Here is a 17,393-nt window from a genome sequence, read left to right on the forward strand (position 1 = left end):
AGGGGGATGCTGCAAAGCTCAGAGTTTTGTCGTCTGCTGCCACAATGTGAGGAAGAATGAGAAGAACCACATCTTTATCTTCTGAAGTCAGGAGCTTCAACATGATGTATGCATGCTGTAACCTCAGTCTTACAGTAATGTTACATCATCTGTGGGTAATTTCTATATGAACATGCTGATTTATATCAGGCATAGTAACCATTTCCCCACAGAGGATTCTGTGACAACATGGTTAAAAAGAAACATTTCTGTCTTTTCCTCAGGACTTTGGATTCTCCTACCTAGTCTGTTTCTCTAAACTCGACTTAAAAAAGCTGACATTTCTGGAATTCACCCAGTGGTTAGCATCCTGCAAAAAGCTGAACTAGCTGCAAAGAAAATTCTTGGTAAGGATCAGATAAGAGTCTGACATTACAAGTTTTTATCACAGACACAATCAGAGTTCTGCAAGTGTTAACATTATTTCGACTGCAGAGAGAGGCCTTTTCATCCAAGAATGTGTTGCTTTTTTCATCCACAAACCCATGGTAAATCTGGACCTATAAAGACACCATGCTCCTTTTATGAAAACTGAAAAGAAAAGAACACACGATGCTGATATTAGTGCTCTTTATACAAACCTATACAGTCCAATACATAAAAACAAAGTCTAAAAATAGCACAGTAAAGTGCCTGATCATTGGATGAAACAGCAACTCCCATGTTCTGCAAGAAAACATTCACCCTATTGTCAGTGGAGTCTGGAAAGAGAGAAATTGAACAGCTGTTTTTAGATAATAAAGCATCCTTCTTTCTTTAACTAAGACGCCAGTCTCTGCAGGAATCTTTTTCTAATGCTACCAGACTTTCAGGCCATGTTAACAGGACGATGACCTCCAACAACAGGAAACGCTGCTTCCATTTTGGCGGTTTGTTTTCAGGATATTCTAGAGCAGTGAAACTCAACGCCTGGCTCTCTTGTGATGATCTGTGGCTCTTTTACATCTTCATTGAAATATTATTACCCAGAAAACCTTAAAAAGGAAAATCTGACCTCAGAAATTATCTAATGCAAGTCACATTAATCAGTTTGTTTCCCACACTTACACAGTAGACTTTGATTGTCAAACTCTATTTATGTCTGTGTATTTCTATTGCCTTTAGTTGCATTTTTTTAAACTTCTTTTCCATTTTTACTGCTTTTTGTGTATTTTTGCCCCTTTTTGCCCTTTTTGGCCACTTCTCATCCATTTTACCTGTCTTTTCTCCTGACTTTTAGACCAATTTTGCCACCTTGAACTTATTTTTCCCCACATTTTTGCCACTTTTTCTCCCAGTATTTGCCCCAGTTAGCCTATATTTTGGCCCGTGCCCAATTAAGCTGCCCTATTTTCTGATTTTTGCCACCTTCTGCCCTTTTATTGCCACTTTTTCTCCCAGTGGTTGCCCCTTTTTGCCAATTTTTTGCCACTTCCTGCCCATTTCTCCCACAATTTTTTAAATTTTTGCCACTTTTGGACCATTTTTGCCACCTTGAACTTATTTTAATTTCCACTTTTGACCCATTTTTGCTACTTTATGCCCTTTATCGCCACTTTTCACCCAGCGTTTGCCCCTTTTTACCCTTAATGGCCATTTTCCACTGATTTTAGTGAAATGTTTTACAGACTTTTGCCCATTTCTCTCAACTTTTTGCCACTTTAAACCCATTTTTGCCACCTTTAACTTATATTTTTGGTCACTTCCAATCCCAGTTTTGCCACTTTCTCCCAGTGTTTGCTGCTTTTTGACGTTTTTGCCACCTTTAACTCATTTTAATTTCCACTTTTCACCCATTTTTGCCACTTTTTTCCCCCATTTTCGCCTCTGTTCTCCCAGTGTTTGCCCCTTTTTGCCTATTTTTGCCACTTCCTGACAGTTTTTCCCACATTTCTGTTTTTTTCCCACTTTTGGACCATTTTTACCACCTTTAACTTATTTTTTGGTCACTTCCAATCCCATTTTTGCCACTTTCGGTCCATTTCTTCCACATTTTTTCTCTAAATTTTTGCCACTTCTCTCCCAGTGTTTGCTAGTTTTCAACATTTTTGCCACCTTTAACTTATTTTAATTTCCACTTTTCACCCATTTTTGCTACTTTCTGCCCTTTAGTGCCACTTTTCACCCAGTGTTTGCCCCTTTTGGCCATTTTTCACCCATTTTAGCTAACCTTTTTTCAGATTATTGCCCATTCCTCCCACCTTTTCTTTGATTTTTCCCACTTTTAACCCATTTTTGCCACCTTTAACTCATTTTAATTGCCACTTTTCAAACATTTTTAACTACTTTCTGCCCTTTTTGCAACTTTTTTCCCCATTTTCACCACTTTTCTCCCAGTATTTGCCCTTTTTTGCCAATTTTGTCCTGCAAATAAAGTTTTAAACGAGTATTTTGACACAAATTTCAGGTTAAAGAAATACTGCGATTTGAAAACTGCAGCAGGCCATATTTCTAGTTTTCTTGGTCAACTTTTCACTCCGGTCTCTTGCAGAGTCTTATTTTCTGGCTGCTAGTCAATAAAACCTGTTTCCTTCAGTTGCATATTAACTTAGCGATGTTCAACATGGACGTGAAATATGAAGCTTAAGTTTTTGGATTGCCCACAGAAAATAAGGACTGATATCACAATAATATGCTATTTGCAGCTAAATATTTATTTTATTTTAGATTATGTGAAAGTCTGGGCCCCACAGTGCCTGTCAATATAAATCTGGCCCTTGTATAAATGTAGCTGATGACCCCTGTTGTAGCAGATATGTGTGTCCACGTCATTAGAATATGTTTGCAACGATCTGGGCCTGTTAATTGCCAAAAAAAGAGATGATTTTAGATCCATAAGGACAGATCTAATTACTACAAAACCCCCAATCTCCATTAGCTCCCATTTGATTTATGTTAAAGTTTCCAAAAATACACTTTAGTCTCCAAGTTTATTTAAAAATGGGCCAAAAGTGTCATCATTGATGCTGTTTAGGAGATTTGGGACACAAAGGGAGCTCTATATCTGAAAGGAGGTTTTAATTACAATGTTTGACGGATCATTTCATAGCTGGGTTTGGTGTTTGCACTCTGTAGAGATCAAGGATGCAACCTCAGCATCCCTAGGACTTTCTCCTCTATGCTGTCATTAAAAACCTTTTGGAGCACAATGAGATAAAAAAGGATAAACCACAAAGACAAGGTCTGATTGTTTCCTGCAGAAGAGCTCAGCATACTGACTCATACAGACGGAGAGAAGACAGAAATAGGAGGACAGATGGGTGGAGGAAGTCGGAGATGTAAAGAGATTTTCCGTGCATCTGTTGCAGCAGAGGAAGAAGAAGGACACACAAAAGAGGAAGAGTCTCATTAACAGAAAGCTGCAGAGGAGGATGCCACTTAGGGAAGATGGCCTACGATTTAAGAAAGCGAGGATGTTTGAGGGAGACGGCTCCTTAATGTGGTTTAACCCTTCTGCATTCACATTACCATGCTAATCTTATCAATAGCGCGTGTTTCTGCGGGTGTTTGCGTGCTTGTTAGAGGCGGCTGAGCACTCGGGCCCCATTAGAGAACCCTAATTGACTTAGAGCCTTCTGACCACAAAGGTAACATCTGTGTCAGCCATGTAAGTGAACGCCCCGAGTCACCTCTCACACACAAAGACAGACACGCACACACAGCTTTAAATGACATTTGCTTCATTGTGCCACTGATTGACCTTGATATGCACCAGTGGATGCAGTATGGACCGTATCTTTGTCTCCTTGAGACGAGATAAAGAGGGAAAAACGGCCGCCGCCATTTACCTACGTGGAAAGACGGGCTTTTAACGATTTAAAGGGAAAAGATATTATGAACACACTTCTCTGTGTTTTTGCACAAACACTAAGTATCTGGAGTATCTATAGACCCAAAAAGTAGTAAATAAGCCATCCCGCCCTTTGTCTGTGTCTGGAAACATGAGTGCCCCATGTACAGGGACTGTTGTCCTCAAAACCAGCAGTTTAGCCTGAGGTCCTCCTCCAACCCTCTTTCTCCCCAATTCATGACTCCACCCACTGTCCTGTCCCTCTGATAAAGACAAACACTAACCTTTAAAAGACACATTTACAATAGGGAGGCACAATATTATCAACATGGCATCAGTATCAGCAGATATTAGCTGAAAAAGTCAATCATTATCAGGACAGTGATCCCAAGCAGACCTCTAATTCCACCAGGAGAAGAAGTCCTGGAAGATTCTACAATGTCACAGTTGCTTGACTTGAACCTCATAGAAAATCTCTGGTGGGATTTGAAGAAGGTGGTAGCAGCATGCAGACCCAAGAATATTCCTGAACTGGAGGTTTGCACATGAGGAATGGGCGGAGATTCCTCAGGAACGCTGCCAGGAGCTGGTGTCTGGATGTGCATCTGGTTTGCTGCAGGTCATAGAAGCAGAAGGGTGAACTACTAGGGACTAAAGATGCTGCTATGAAGGTGTTAAATCAGTGTTACTCATCCTGCTCAACTAAAGAGCCAAATAGCTGAAAAATACATTTGCAAGAGCCACAATCTAAGAGGTGAAAAGTGGCAACTCAAGTAAGAGAAATGTGGCAAAAGTGGTCAAAAAGCAGCAAACACTGTGAGAAACTGGCAAAAATGGGCAGGAAGTGACCAAAAAATGAGTTAACAGTGGCAAAACCATCGCAAAAAATGAGTGAAAAGTGACCAAAATGGGCAAAAATCAGAAAAAAGGTGGGGGAAATGGGCAAAAAGAGGCATTTAATTGCAAAAGGCAGCATAAAAGTGTCAAAAGGGGAGAAACGTAGCAAAAACTGGCAAAAATGGGCTTAAAGCAGCCAACACTGGCAGAAAAGTGGCAAAAAAAAGAGTTACAGGTGGCAAAAATGGTTCAAAAGAGGCAAAAATGTGGAGAAAAAATAAGTGAAAAGTGACTAAAATGGGCAAAAATCAGAAAAAAGGTGGGGGAATGGGCAAAAAGGGCCATTTAATTTCAAAAGGAAGCTTTAATGGGCAAGAGGTTGCAAAAAGGGGCAAAAAATTGCAAAAAGCAGGAGACAAGTGTCTAAAAGGTGAGAAAAGTGACAAAAAGAAGTGGTAAAAATGGGCTTAAAGCGACAAACAGTGGGAGAAAAAAATGCAAAACGATGAGTTACAGGTGGCAAACATGGTCCCAATATGACATAACTTGGAGAGAAAATGAGTGAAAAGTGACTAAAATGGCATAAAGGTTGACAATTACAGCTTACTGAGTAAGTGTGGGAAACAAACTGATAATTTCTGAGGTCAAATTTTCCTTTTTAAGGTTTTCTTGGGGAATAATATTTCAAATGAAGACATAAAAGAGACACAGATCCTCACAAGAGAGCCAGGCGTCGAGTATCACTGGGTTAAATCATTCTGAAACTGGAGAAATCATTAGAAGTTGCATTTTCAGATGAATTCGGGGAAACTACTTGAAGCATTAGTTTTGTTGAGCTATTTTAATTTCCCACAGAGGAGGAAAGATGATTGTTTCTCTCCATCATGTGACATTTTCTTAAAACTTTTAAAACAAACATGCTGCTTCTTATTGTGTTCCTCAAACATTGTCAACCATCTCTAACATTAGAAGTTATGTTTAGTCTACATGATCCGCCCTGAGAGTGGAACTTCTTATTAAACAAAGCTCAGTGGGAATCATAGCAGCACACTTGCAGCTACAGACTAAACCAGGGGTTCTCAACCTTTTCAGCCTGTGACCCCGAAAATAAAGGTGCCAGAGACCGAGGACCCCCACTGTACCTGAAGGGGGTTGAACACAGCCATGAACATTAAAGAACAGTCATGTGGAGACAAGGCCGTCCATTAGGGAGGATAAATGGGAGAGCTTTCTGAGGCCCAGCCAAACTGGAGACCCATGGAGGTCAACAAAACCATGGTCTATTGTAAAGTTAAGTCGTGATATCCTTATTTTATATTGAACCGGAAAAAATAAACTCTCTTATCAATGAAAGAAATCCCTTTTTTAAATCATTTGTGTGGTATATAGCTGTCTTAAAAATATAAATCTAATTTGTTAAAAAAAAATCAAAATGGGTTAAAAACTGAAAAATTTGGTTAAAAATGGCAAAAAATGATGGAAAAGGCTGTAAAATATGATCTTAAAAGTAGCAGAAATGGGTTAGATTGGCAAAAATTATACAACAATGGTAAAAAAATGAAAGAAGGCAAACATGGGCTAAAGTGGCCAAAATTGGCAAAGATATTGGTAAAAGGGAATTAAAAAGTGGCTGAAAAGGTTTTAAATTAGCAAAAAGGGTGGAAATCTGGTGAAATGGGATGAAAAATAAGTATAAATTGGCAAAAAGTGCTAACTGAGAAAGAAAAATAGGCAGATATTGGCAGAAATTGGTCAGACTGGCAAAAATGGGTAAATGAGAGAGTGAAATGGGGTTAAAATGGGAAAAATTGGGTACAAAAAGTCATAAAGTGGGGTTAATAGTGTTAATAATGGGTCAACAGAGACAACATTTGGCTTACGTGGCAGGAACTGGTTCAGAAGTGGCAAAAACAGAAAATGTGGTGGAAAGAGTTTAAAATGGCAAAAATAAGTGTTAAATGGCAAAAATGTGTAAAAATTTGTGGGGAAAAATGATGAAAACTGGTTAAAATTTGGCAGATTTGGTGTAAAGTCGCAACAGTGGAATTTAAAAATATTCTTAATTTTTTTTAGGGACTCTGTCTCGGGACTGCCAAGGGGGTCCCAACCCCAAGGTTGAGAACCACTGATGTAAACAATCAGCTGCACAGATGTAGCTACAGCATTAATGATCACCAGGACTAGGTACACTCTAAAGATCCACCTCACATATTCAGTGTCTGCCTCCAGTGTGACACTTGCAGTGTATCTGTGACAACAGTGTTTTTACATGCACAGTGCTCAGTTCTCTGGTGATATTTGACTGTAGAAACATGGACCTTGCTAAAAACAATACTAATCATAAAAAGCCAGTAAAAATGCTCTAAACTGAGGCTATGGGTGCTACCATAACCCTCACCACATCAGACTATCTTTCTTCAGAACCCTCCATCCATGCTGCCAGAGGCTCACCCCAGCTCAGAGGCAGAGCAGCAGCATTACTGTCTAAGCTCATGAAGTGCTCCTATAAGTCGAGTCCATATAGGAAGATAGAGTGAGACCAGCCTGCAGACACAGTGACAGAGGAGTGGAGCTCAGGAGCAGAGAGGGATTGACAAACCGGCACACACTGAGACGGAGAGAGAAAGGCCTACGGGTGAACACAGGAGCCTGAGGATCCATCATTATTTAGCCGTGGATATAGAATATCAAATGGCGGACAGGAGACGCCTCGGTACCAGGCTGCCATTATTGAAAATGACTAATATATTCGGAGTAGAAGAAGACGGAAGAGAGAGAGAGAGAGATGGATGAGATATGGAATCAGATGGAGACTGACACTCAATCTTTCTGAATAGTAATCCAATAACGTCTCCTGAGTTTCCTTATGGCTAATCAATTGTGCCGCAGCACAGAAACAAATCACCATATCGCCCGGTCAATAACCGTCACTCATGGAAATACCTCGCCTCCACTGTCAGCGTTTATCAGGCTCAGAGGAGGCTCAAACTCCCAGCAGACTCTCTCCCCAGCTCCATGCTCTGGCCCAGGGTGGGAGTCATTTAGGGGGCGATGAAGAGGAGATAGAGAGGTGTTATCAAACACCACATGACCTCAGGTGAAGTCGAGTTGATGGATGGTGATCTACGGCTGACAGAGCAAACACAGAAAAACTGTTTATCACTAACGGCAGAGAGGTCACACTGAGGCAGACGTTAACATATTTTCTTCCTCTGGTCCAGGGACAGCGTTTGTTTTAGCAATAACTCTTACCTCACTACACATCAGGAGCAAACACGGGGTTCTAACAGCCATGACCGACAATGTTTGTGAAAGAAGTGGAACCGGATTTTACTCTGAATTTCATAATCAGGATAACAAGAAAAACAAAGGCAACACTAGGCTGCAGCTGAAGATTGGAGAGGCCTCAATCTAACATCTAGACACTGAAATTTTACTCCATTCTTCTTTGCTAAACTGCTCCAGCTCTGTCAGGATGCACAGAGATCAGAGGTGAGAAGCCCTTTTCAAGTCCAGCCACAAATTCTCTGTTGGACTGAGGTCTGAGTTTGACTCGGCCACTCCAGAACATTCCCCTTGTTGTCTCTAAACCATTTCTGTGTAGCTTTCTCTGGATGCTTCAGCTCATCAGCGTGGGAGAAGATTTATTTTCCATTAGGACCTCATTCTCCTACATGAATCAGATTGGCCTCCAGGATTTTCATATATGTTGCTGCATTCATTTTACTAATTTTACCCAGCTGCTGAGAAGCATCCCCACATCATGATGCTACCACCACCGTGCTCCACAGTGGGGATGGTGTGTTTGTGGTGATGTCAGTGTTTCTTCCTCTTGACCATGGAGTCTCCCACACGTCTGTTGGAGGACTCTAGTCCAGACTGAATCTGAGTTTTCTTCAACAGTGTCTTTCTCTTTGCCACTCTCCCATAAAGCTCTGACTGATGAAGAACCCGGCCAACAGTTGTTGTCTGCAGAGTCTCTCCATCTCAGCTGCTGAAGCTACTCCTTCAGAGTAGTCCTAGGTGTCTTGGGGGACTCTCTCACTAGTCTCCTTCTTGCACGCTCACTCATTTTGTGAGGACGGTCTGATCTAGGCAGATTTACACTTGTGACATATTCCTTCATTTCTTCATGATGGATTTAACTGAACTCTGGGGGATGTTCAGAGCCTTGGAGATGTTTTGCATCTATCCCCTGACTTATACACTTTAATAACTTTTTCTCTGAGTTGCTTGGTCTGTTCTTTTGTCTTCATGGAGTAATGGTAGCCAGGAATACTGATTAACCAGTGACTGGAAAGTTTACTAGCACCAATCAGCAGGACCTCTGTTGATTTAGGTCAGCCACTGTAAAGGGGTGAATATTTATGCAGTCATTTATTTTACATTACATATTTTTATTTGATGGTACTTTATAGAAATCTGTTTGACATCAATGAGTGTTTGATCATTTGTATTTCTTGTAAAAAAAAAAACGAAATATGTCGACCATGATCGATTCATAAAATTAATAAAAGGGTGAATACTTTTTAAAGGCACTGTATAAACATTTATAATTAGACTTAATGAAACAAAATAAAAAGCATCAATGTCGTCCTCCCACAATGCATTGCATCATTTGAAGTAGAAAGTTTAAATGTTTACAATAAAAGCTACAAAGCTTACAGAAATGTCTTAAAACTCTGTGTTAGTACAGTCCCTACCTCTGTCAACTAAAAAAGTCTCCTTACCTCACTCTCTGGTTGTAAATACCTCCTTTAGCTCCGCCCACATCCTCAGTATGACAGTCTCCTCATGACCTCCAAAAACACACACCTGGCTGATCATCTTCACCTGGACAGAGATATGTTAACCATATAAATGAAAAAGAAGATTAGTCACTGGAAAATTAAATGAGTAAAAAGGTTCAAAATAGAAAAAATAAATATTTTAATGTTTGATTTTATATTGTTTTTTCCACTAACGTGCATGCACTCACTGAAACTGTCTTTTCTGGTCTGTTTCAGTGTTTTTCCATCGTCTTGCTGGTTAATCTGTTAGATAAAATACTGATAAAGACAGGGAATAACTCTGTGATCCTCAGCCCTTCTTTAAACAGACATACTGCTTTCTCCATCAAGCTGAATTGTCATGTAGCCATATCTCTGTGTAACTTTTACTTTTCTGCACCATAAAAAAAGTGCTAAATCAGTTTAAAACTATAAAACTAAGAAGGGTACACTATCAAACATCTCTGAGAGGAGGCGACTGATCAGCCTCTTTGATCGGCTCACAGTCGCTTTAATAGCTTCTTTTAAAATAACAAAACCCTGAAAATGTGAAGAGTGGAAGGAGAAACTTTCAGGGACTGACCTGCAGATAATTATCACTTTAATAGCAGCTCCCTCCTGTTTTATTGTTCTGGCAGTCTTGTGTGTCATTTCACTGGTTAGTTTCACTCTCTGTACTCTCCTGGCATCATTTAAAGTCACACATGTCTTTATTTTCAGCTAAAAGTGAAAAAACCTCCTGTATGACATGGGTTTTATAAGCACTTATAATGAAGGACAGACTTAGGTACTGCTAACTTCCTATAATAGCGAATAATGAACACAAAACCTGAGATTGTTCCCTCATTAGAGACTGAAAGCAGCTACATCATTAAATGTTTAAATGTGTGCAACAGCTAGCCAATCCCCACGTTAATGTAAAGGGTAGTGGCTTATTCTGTATGCTTTAGGTTTTTAAATGCCACATTTTAATAAATAAATCCCACTCTACGCCATCAGTAGGTCTCTGCTAACTCCCCATTATAACTGTGCTTTCTGCAGCCAGGTGCTAAAAGACTGTTAGCTAGCAGAACATGAGCCAAAAACACAACAGACGAGCTCAGTCATTCCTTCTTCAGCTTACCTTCACAAGTCTGGGCTTTACTGGGAACAAAACCCGACAAAAAAGCATCAAAACTCTGCTATAAATTCCTTAAATTAACTTCAGGTCCACAGCAGGATGTCCTCTTTGTTTTTCTCCACTAACAGGAAGAGAGTGAAGGAATTAAGGCGTCATTAAACGCACCTGCGTCTGCAGCAGAGACGCGTTCACTGACTGACTCAGAAAAGATCGTTTTAGGAGGCTAATCTGTCTGTTTTTATTCCAAGTTCAGTTAAAGTGTAACATTTAGTAAAGGGTTTGATCTGGCCATAGATTTGTGAGTTTAAGAAAAGCTTTGAGACCATAACGCAAGAATCCTGCGCAGTTTTCGCACTTGCGCATACACTCCACTAAGCCACGCCCCCCGGAAGTAAAATTAAAAAGTGTGATATATGGAGAAGGGTCCAGCTGTAGCCGCAACCGCTACAAACCACGCTCCGTACAGTAAGTTAAATTTAACCCTAACCAGTGGAAATTAAATGCTAAACCTAACCTAAAGCTAAGCTAATAGCACAAGTGGGCGTATTTTGTAGGGGGCGTGGTTTGCACGGTGGCCGCGGCTGCAGTTGAGTATTATTGGATATATCTGCCTGCTGTTCCCAAACAGCTCAGTTAGATAATTCAGTTAATAATCCTGGCTATCATAATAGTTACATTAATATGTTTAATTTCTGACGAGCTTTTATTGTGCTGGTTTTATCGGTGTAATCTCATGTGCAACCATGAACTGGTAAAATAGGAGTAAATGCATGTACATACTGCTGCTTTCTATACAGAATTATAATAATTATTTCATTATAATTAATGTCATATTTGTATTAATGTTTTTTTCCTTCCCTCTATAACAGCAGAGTCGGGCCTAGTTAATAGTTAAACTAACTAAATGACGAAAACTGAAAATCATTCTACTTAACAGAAACTAAATAAAACTAAGCTTTAGCATAATAAATAAGTAAATAAATAACCACCTCTGTACGGTGCATTTACAAAACTAACTAAAATAAAACAAAAATAGAGACAAAATATTATTTCCGTCTTTGACACAACCAGACTGACTGGCACCTACACGCAGGTCTGGGGAGTAAAATGGTCTGATCTGATTGGTTAAGGCTTCACACAGTGGTAGTTTTATGTCTGGAGTTGTATTCAAACATCATCATTTAATAAATGAAATAATAAGCGGGGCGCAGACTGTTTGAAAATGTTTTTAAAAATGTATGATGTTAACTAAACTCAGACATGTATCCAAACAAGCCATTTCTGCAAAATAAAAACCAAATCAAATTTACAAACCAGGAGTAAAAATGAATTAAAACTGAACTGAAATGGAACACTGACACTAAAAATAAATAAAAATAAAAACAAATAAAAAGAAATCCAAAACTATTCTAACCATGGTAGGGCCACAAGAACATAAAAAATTGGAGAGAATCTGTTAATTTTCAAGATATTCCCCAATCTTTCAAGTTTAAAAACTTGTAAATATACAGAAACCAAAGGTTCCATTTATCTGTTTTACAAAGTCGTGCAGCAGAGAGCCTGATCACACTCTACTGAGAATGAGCACGAAGGAAATACGGCTGATTTAAGCCCAGAATCATCATGTTATCATCATCTGGACTTAGGAGAGACTTTAAAAAGTGTAAACTGGGGCTGTCCAGTAAATGTGAAGAAACTTCGAGTAAGTTCAGTCATTTTGAACACAATGATTCACACCTGACATCGTCTAATGAAATCACATGACTCACATCCTCCTGGTCTATTTAAGCTGCAGCTCTCTTCCTCTGCTCTCAATCGCCTGCTGCCCTGGACCCTCCTCCACCCCAGCACCCACCTGTAGGCTCTGAGGGTGCAGCTGTTATCTCATCGCTCCTCAAGTCTATCTGTAAGCCATAATCATCAACATTTCAAGAAATAAAGGCTTGAAATATTTCCCTCTCTGAGTCTATATAATATATAGGTTTCACTTTCTGAAATGAAAAATATTGAACTTTTTCATGACATTCTAATTATTTGAGCTGTACCTGTAAAGTCTCTCCTATAGGAGGAACTTCATATTTGAGGACATTTTTGGCACAGTTGTTTGAGAAAATAACAGTTCCAGGATTTAAATTCACAGCTGGTGTTTTTGGAGAGCATTTCTGCCAAATTTATATTCCTAAATCACCACTTATGTTGGCCTAATTTAAGCAAACCGCCACCATTGTGGAGTCGTACTTGAAAAAATGTTCACAGCTCTTTAAAAAGAGACCCTGACAGACTTCGTAGAGGCTGCTTTCAAGCCAAACTTAGCCTACATTTGCAGCTTGGTGGTTGAACTTTTATGCTATATTAATTACAGCCATGAGAAACTGTCGGGGGTTTACCACCGCCATGATGATGAATGAAACATGTGACTGCTGCCACTGCCAAAGCTGACTCCACTCATGTTTGGCTCTGACCTACATACACTGAATCTCTGTTTTTACATTTCTGTCTGAGGAATGATGCATGAACACGGAGGCCGTTCAGGAGGAGTCTTTTTTGTTTTTAGGAGGAAAACACTCCTAATAAGAGCCTTTTATCTCCCTGTTTCCCACCTAAAAGCCGGGCTCAGTGACCTTAAATCAAATTAAATGAATACTTTACAAAGATATGTGTGTAAATTCTGCAAAATAAAATCCCCTGTTTGATAAGTCCTCATTTAATAGTGCTATTCCTTTTATATTTGATTAAATTGGCAGGGAGCATTAAAAGAAAAAATCAGACTTGTATTTGTAAAGTGGGTCTTTTGTTAAAGAACAAGAAAAGCTTCATGAGTGAACTTCTTTTGTAACCAGATTAGCAGAATCCTCGCCCGCCTTCGTACTGTCTGTACAGCCATTTAATTATGAAAAATAATTATGAGAGCTCAACTTTCTCACCCGTCAGTCTTTGTTTAAATGATGTACAAATCCCATCCAAATGAAGGATAATAAAAGACGATGTGTTTTATTGTTCTGTGTATCACCGCCATCTCTGTCTCTTATCACGTTATCAACATTTACATAATTGACATTACTCGATGCATCACTGCAGTCTGGAAAACAACATTTTAAAACACATTTACAATCTAATTATTACATTTTTCAGACATTTCTATTGAAATTAACCCTTAATTTTCAGAATGACTGCCATTTTACATCAGACATTTCTGAAGATTCTCAGAAAAGGCCTAAAAAACACAAGGCAACATTGATGTTATAATTTTGATGGGTTTCCTAAAATAAGCCACAACTAACACCGAGGTCAGTTTCACATTATTCTTTAACTAGTTACCTCCGCCAAGGAGGTTATGTGATCGGGTGGGTTTGTGTATTTGTTTGTTTGTTTGTTAGTAACATAACCCAAAAAGTCATGGACGGATTTTCATGAAATTTTCAGGAAATGTCAGAAATGGCATAAGGAAGAACTGATTAGATTTTGGGAGTGATCTGGATCACTGTCTGGATCCAAAATTTTTTAAAGGATTCTTCACTATTGGGAGATAGGGCTGCGCTGTAACCACTTTACACCAGGAGATGGCGGACATGAGTAACTTATCCAAAGTTTTGGAGTTTCTAGAGTTTGAAAGATGCACACCTGGTTGAGGAGATGAGTTGGAGCATAACAGAGAGAAAGACAGTGAATTGTAGTGAGAATACCCACAATGCTGGGAGGAATAGAGGAATATTCACCTTCTGCCATGACTTTCAAACATAGTGAAGCCAATGGTTTGCCTCACTGTGTCTCCACCCCACCGGGGAGGGAGTAATCGGTGAATTAGATTTTGGGATTGATCCAGATCGCCATCTGGATCCAGCAATGTTTTTAAAGGATACTTCACTATTGGGAAATAGGGCTAATGGTGGAGGCCTGCACTCTCTGAGTGCTTTTCTAGTTAGATGAGAAATACTGGTTGGTTGGTTGGTTGATTGGTTGGTTGGTTGGTTGGTTGGTTGGTAGGTTGGTTGGTTGGTTGGTTGGTTGGTTGGTTGGTTGGTAGGTTGGTTGGTTGGTTGGTTGGTTGGTTGGTTGGTTGGTTGGTTGGTTGGTAGGTTGGTTGGTTGGTTGATCGGTTGGTTGGTTTGTTGGTAGGTAGGCTGTCCCACAGCGAGCAAATATATTGTTACATGAATGTTATTTTTCTTTTATAATCTTCCTACATTAATGGATGCATACATGACTAGAAACTATAAACTAGCCCTCAGTTGTCTAGTGGAAATAGACGTTAACTTTATGACCAGCTAAATCAGATGAAGAAAGCACAAATACAGCAGCGCTCCTGTTGTGCAAATTTCTCATCAATTTAATTTATCTCATGGTCAAATGTTCAGTGAAAGAAATATCATAGGTTTAACTTAATGAATAATCAATTCATTAGTGAATCATTGAGTCTTTTCTGGCCTTACTTACTGACTCAGTATTGAATGTGCTGCTCTTTAAAGCAGATGTGATGAGAGAAAATGATGTTTCTAGTTCGGCGTTATCAGAATGAGAAATGTCAGGTTTGATTTTCTGTTAGTCAAGGTTGAATGCTTGATGCTCTTTTTTTCCCTTCTTTTCAATTTTCTACCACTGCAAGTCTGATACAGGGAGTATTTTCAGAGCGTATTACCTTTAAAAGCAGAAACCTTTATCAGCATGAAACTAAATAAGCTTTGATTGATTGAGAGAAACTTGTAGAAAAGACAAAAGTTCTTTAAAACTACACAAAAGGCTTTCCTTTTCAATAAATTAACTACAAATCATTTATTTTCTCTTAACACTCTCCGCACCATTGCTTTAAAGCTGCAAAATGACAAACTGTGAGCTGCCAATTAATGTTCTAATTAGAGAAAATCCACTAAGTACACACTTGAAATCCTGTGAGAGCAGCCTGATATGTGTCACTGTGGTTACTCTGGAGATTGGTTCTGTATCAGAGCTGGTGGTTGGAAGAGCTGCTGCTGCTTTGGACTGGTTTCACTCGCTCTGCTGTGTGTGGACCATCTGTAAGTGTGGGTTTTATAGTTAGAGTTGATGTGGTTCACTAGCTGCTAACCTGGCCGCCATCTCTGAAGAGGATCCTGTCACTAGAGTGGAAAAGTTCTTTAAATTTGACTCGGAAACGGAGGAAGTAGCAGATAATTAGCTGAGTGTTTGAGCTCTTTTAAAAGTATGATTTTGGAGGTTTAACACACGACTTTAAAACTTGAATCTCCTGTGGTGTTTGTGTGAAAGAGAAAGTGGTTGTGTAAGGGGTGATTATTGAAAGAACAGAGCATTATCTTCCTCTTTCTTTCTCTCTCCCCGCCTCTCACCTCTGTTTCTTTTGAATTAGAACAACAATAGCATCATTAAGTGTCAAAGGGGGTCTTTGATGTGAATGGACCCTAAATGGTCCTTTCAACGGCCAGTCGGGGAGGGGGAAGGGAATGTGGAGTAAGATAAGGGCCAAGAGCAGAGGGTCAAGTAGTTGTAGTTGAGCAGACCTAGCCTCTCTGCAGTAAATCTCCAGCCCTGTACATCATCAGTTTATTTTCATGTGGTCAAAAGGATGCTTTATCGTCTTTAAGTTTGGATGAAATCTAAAGATTAATAGTAGTTTAGGTTTAAAGCTTGTGTTCGTGCAGAAATTTCAATGATGTGAGCTCTGCCAACAACCAGGAAGCAGCAAACGTGGTGGTGATTTCTGGAAAGGGTTGCTGGTACTAGCCCCTTTCACATATGCACTTCACTCCTGACAATCTCCCGCATAAACATGAGCTCATCCAGCTCATGTCTGCTCTGTTTTCAGCTATGAAGACTGCTCTATCTCTGACTTCTTCCTAGTGGATTCTGGGGTGAGTCAGGAGTGTGCCTACACTTTTCAGTACTGGTATGGACTGGAGCACCAATTTGGACTTCGCTGAGACACTGTAGATGTCCTTGACAGGTCTCCTAAATCACTGAGTGAGGAAGATGAACCACTGGGACTACTGGGCCAAAACAAAGATCTAACTCAGTTACTCAACCCTGCTAAACCAGAGAGCCAAGTTGTTGAAAAATACCTTTGCAAGAGCCACAATCTAAGAAGTAAACAGTGGCAAAACAGCTTGAAGTAGCAATAAAAATAAGTTAAACTGGGAAAAATGGTCAAAAAGCAGCAAAAGTGGGTGAAAATGGGAAGATGAACTGGGAAAAGGGTCAGAAAGAAACAAAAATAATTGAATAGTGACATAGAGTTTCAGGTGGCAAGAAATGGTCCAAAACGGGCAAAAACCCAATGATGGAAACATGACTAAAATGAGCAAAAAGCAGTAAAGAGTGGCAAAAAATAGGAAATAAGTGGTATTTAATAGCAAAGGGTAGCTTGATTGGGTAAAACATGGTGAAAAAAGGGCAAAAATTGGATAAAAGTGGCAAAATTGGGTGAAAATATGGAAAAAAGTGGTATTTAATGGCAAAAGCTAGCTTTAATTGGTGAAAAGTGGCAAACATGGGAAGAAAAAGTGGAAAAAGGATCAGAAAGAAACAAAAAAGGTTGAGAATAGACCAAAAATGAGTTACAGGTGGCAAAAAATGGTTGAAAAGTGACTAAAATGAGCAAAAAGCAGTCAAGAGTGGCAAAAAAATATCATTAGTTGGCTTAACTGGGCAAAACATGGTGGAAAAGGGGCAAAAATGGGATAAAAATGGTAAAAAAAGAGGCAAACATGGGCAACAAAATAGGACAAAGGGGTATTTAATGGCAAAAGGAAGCTTTAATGGGTGAAAAGTGACAAAAAATGGTGACAAGGGGCACCATTCCTTTTTTAGGTGTTCTAGGGCAATAATGTTTAAAACTAAGACACAAAGGAGCCACATGTCGAGTATCACT

At 39.4% G+C, this 17,393-nt stretch overlaps 1 long non-coding RNA gene across 1 annotated transcript; it reads right to left on the reverse strand.

Moving 5' to 3' along the window:
• Window positions 1-483: 483 nt before the first annotated feature.
• Window positions 484-10,652, reverse strand: LOC121506368. The gene is made up of 5 exons (XR_005991634.1): window positions 10,538-10,652; window positions 9,624-9,678; window positions 9,376-9,478; window positions 7,589-7,774; window positions 484-570 (listed from the first exon to the last, which is right to left on the reverse strand). It is a non-coding gene; the product is annotated as an uncharacterized LOC121506368 (long non-coding RNA).
• Window positions 10,653-17,393: the final 6,741 nt, after the last annotated feature.

The sequence above is a fragment of the Cheilinus undulatus genome, linkage group 24, assembly GCF_018320785.1.
Source record: "Cheilinus undulatus linkage group 24, ASM1832078v1, whole genome shotgun sequence".
Lineage (NCBI taxonomy): Eukaryota > Metazoa > Chordata > Actinopteri > Labriformes > Labridae > Cheilinus > Cheilinus undulatus.